General features: G+C 38.3%; 1 pseudogene; it reads right to left on the reverse strand.

The window, feature by feature from the left end:
* Positions 1-2448: 2448 nt before the first annotated feature.
* On the reverse strand, positions 2449-2772 carry LOC110326747 (annotated as a pseudogene).
* Positions 2773-3401: the final 629 nt, after the last annotated feature.

Genomic DNA, 3401 nt, shown 5'->3' on the forward strand with positions numbered 1-3401 from the left:
TCTCTCTCTCTCTCTCTCTCTCTCTCTCTCTCTCTCTGTTTTTAAGTTATAAGGAAAAACCTTTGCCCTAGCCAAAACCATTCTCCCAAGCTACCAAGTTGCATGCCATGTGTCATTGCTGAAAATCACCCTAAGGTTTCATTCAACAACCCTATGTGCCCATCTCGGACATTTGCTTCCTTCTGAACCACATTCTCATCATGCAGCCCTTGAGCTCTTGATGCTGTGGAAGTGATAAGCCTGAGGTCATGCTAAACCTTCTAACTGCATCCTCTTCCTGGCATCCCACCGCTTTAATTGTGTGTTTGAGCTCACTTACCTCCTTTACATTTCAGGGCAAACTCTCATTGCCTGTCAGGCTGACATTTTTATTCTCAACTCCAACAGTCCTTTCATCTCTTCCGGAGGGATGTATTTTAAGTACAAATCATACCTCCACTTAAGATCCTTCACTAGTTCCCCTTTGACCTTAGAACATGGCCCACACTTGTGTGTGTCCAAAGCTTTCCCGTAACTTTCCTACTTGGGGCTAGTATTAATCGATGTTGTGTATTGTGTATTGGAGAAGATTGTCTTCAATTTGAAGGTTTATAGGAGTTTTAGACAGCAACAGGAATCACTCTGCTATTAGGGAACACCATTGTGTTTTGTGGATCATCTTAGAATGGAATGATAAGTGGTCAATAGAGCCAGAAAAGCGTGTAAAAATCAATAGCTTTAGTGGCTTTATGATATTGCAAGACTTTAACATTTGATGCAAACTGCATTGAAATTAAACATCATTTCATGGGAGCTTTAAGCTCGATTTGTAGTCCTCCTAATTTGAAGCAAAGTGATATTAAAGTCCAACACTAGACACATAAAGGTCCAGTTGAAGTTGAAGCTGAGATGAGATGAAAAAGTTAGTAAATGAGAATTTGATAAGCATAGTAAACTTCTCTCTTATGACTCCTTGAGCCTAGAGGATCCCTGTTTAACATTCTAAACAGATGTTGCCTTCTCTAAGTTTCTCCTGAAACCCCAAAGCCTCTCTTATATACTCCTTTTACAACCCTATGACAGGTGTATATATATAATGTTTGTGCGTTTCCTGAGACAGATGGTAGACTGTTCACAAGAACATTATTCTTACTAGCAAGATACTGACACAGTTTAAGTTGAGACCAATAAGTACATGGAGTTTTAAAAGGACAAACATATATCCAATATAGCACTACCATTCAATAAAATTTACTGAATCTATACATAGCAACAAAGTTAAACTGAAAATATTGACAAGACAGCTCAAAAGAATAATTTTTAATAACTGTATATATTTCTCAACCACAAAAATGTTAATCAGTTTTAATCAAACATGTTGTAAAAGTACAAACATGAGATTGGGTTGTATACGAATATGCATAGCCATGAAGATATGTATATGTTATCTTTTGAGATAATAATGCTTACTTTTGAGAGAGGAAAAGGATCTTGAAAGATAGCTCTGTAGTTAAGAGCGCACTCTAAGTACTGCTCCTGCAGGGGACTTGGGTTTAGTTTCTAGTAATCTTCTTGTGTGGCTCACAACCCCCAGTAACTTCAGCCCCTCTGGTTTCTGTGGGCACCTGCACTTATGCTCACATACACATAATTAAAAGTAACAAAATAAATAGTTTTTTTTTTAAAAGAAAGAAACTCAATAGAGAAGAAAAGAATGAGATCAGATTGAGGGCTTAATTTTTATAGGAAACACTTTGGTTCTAAGCAAATTTGACAGAATACATAATACATTTGTAAAAGTGTGACTTAAATTCCCTGATGTTTGTAATAATATTCGACACTCTTTTTAATAAGTTCAAACATGTCCTGCTACTTTTTGCTCAGATAACTTTATTATTAACTGCTGATGAAAATTAGAACATTCTGGGCTCACATGACCAGACAAATTTAATCCTGAGATGCTGTCTCAACAGTGAACAGTCTTGGCAATCTTTTGTGACTCTTGCCATGTCTGTCATCAGGACTCCAAAGCCAATACTCTGCTCTTGGACCAGACCCTCAGACTTTAAAAGCAGCTTCAATCTGAGGTAAGGTCACTTGCCAAGGTTCAGTTCTCTGAAAACTTCCACCTTGCCCTGAAAAATCACAAGCTAGGTTTTAAATAGCCACATACTGGAATCCTTGGCTGATGGGATGGCATTGGAAATCCTCACACTGGTCCCAAGAAGGGCAGCCTCGAAGTGCATATTCGAAAGGAGCTGAGGTCTGATCACCAAAATCATCATAATGAATACTGAGCACTGGAATTCAGACTTCTAGATGTTCTAAAGAGATGAAATGACAATGTTCAATTTTCACTCTGAACACCACATTACAAACGAACCATTAAAAACAACAGTATTAGGGAAAAAGAAAAATTACAAAGAACATCTAAACTGTTCAATGATTTCCTATTTTTCCAGATAAATTTCAATCAGATCTTCCTATACTGTTGAGTGACACTCCACCTCCCGTTTGTTCCTGATAAACTTCAACCACATCTTCCTCCTCCATCCCCAGTTCTTCTGCAGTATGGTTATCAGCAATCTTCTGGCCTTCAAAGAGAAACTTCAGTGAATTCACTGACAGACCCTGTCTTCGACTGTATGAGTCCTTAAGTTTCTTGAGCCGCGTTGTCATTTTCAGTCTGAAGTGTATCTCACTTCTATCTTCTCCGATAACTTTGACTTTAATAACATCTTTCTTCTTGTCCTCTAAGACACCACTTGAAGGGTTAACCTCCTGGTCAAGCATGGCGACAATGGTTTCCCCAAAGGCTCTCTGTAACAGCAACCTGCAGCAGGGCAGGTAGAACTTTGTTTACTAATCCGTCTCTTCACAATAGCCCAAACAGTGGCTGGAAGAACTTCCTGTACTTCTTATGTCACTTCCGGGTTCCAGAGGGTTGGCATCTATAACCTTAGTGGGGAGTCGGGTGGTAGCAGGTACACAGGCAGGCTGGGACTGTCCCACATCTCAACCCACAGAGGCAGAGGGCGCTCTGTTTCATACTGTTTTCAAGTTACAATTTAAAATTATCCGCAGGAGAGGAGAGCTTGCTCCGTTTGAAACTTAAAACTTTACTCATATACACTGATTGAACAATGTAGTAATAAGTACACATAACAGAATTAGTCCTATTAAGAGTTAAAGACCAAGTGAAATTCCATTAACAATGTTTGTCTCTCTAAAAAGATCAGTTAGGCAGTAAGTCAGTTAGGTAATAATTAAAATGTTCTTGGTGAACATGGAGAATGCTTTTTTCCAATTACAGTAGCAAAGATAGTTATGAATAAAAATGAAAGAAAATCCCACATCTTTCATATATATAAAGCCTGCATACACAATTTTACAATATACATAGATGTCCATGTGGATACATG

This window comes from Mus pahari, chromosome 9, assembly GCF_900095145.1.
Source record: "Mus pahari chromosome 9, PAHARI_EIJ_v1.1, whole genome shotgun sequence".
Lineage (NCBI taxonomy): Eukaryota > Metazoa > Chordata > Mammalia > Rodentia > Muridae > Mus > Mus pahari.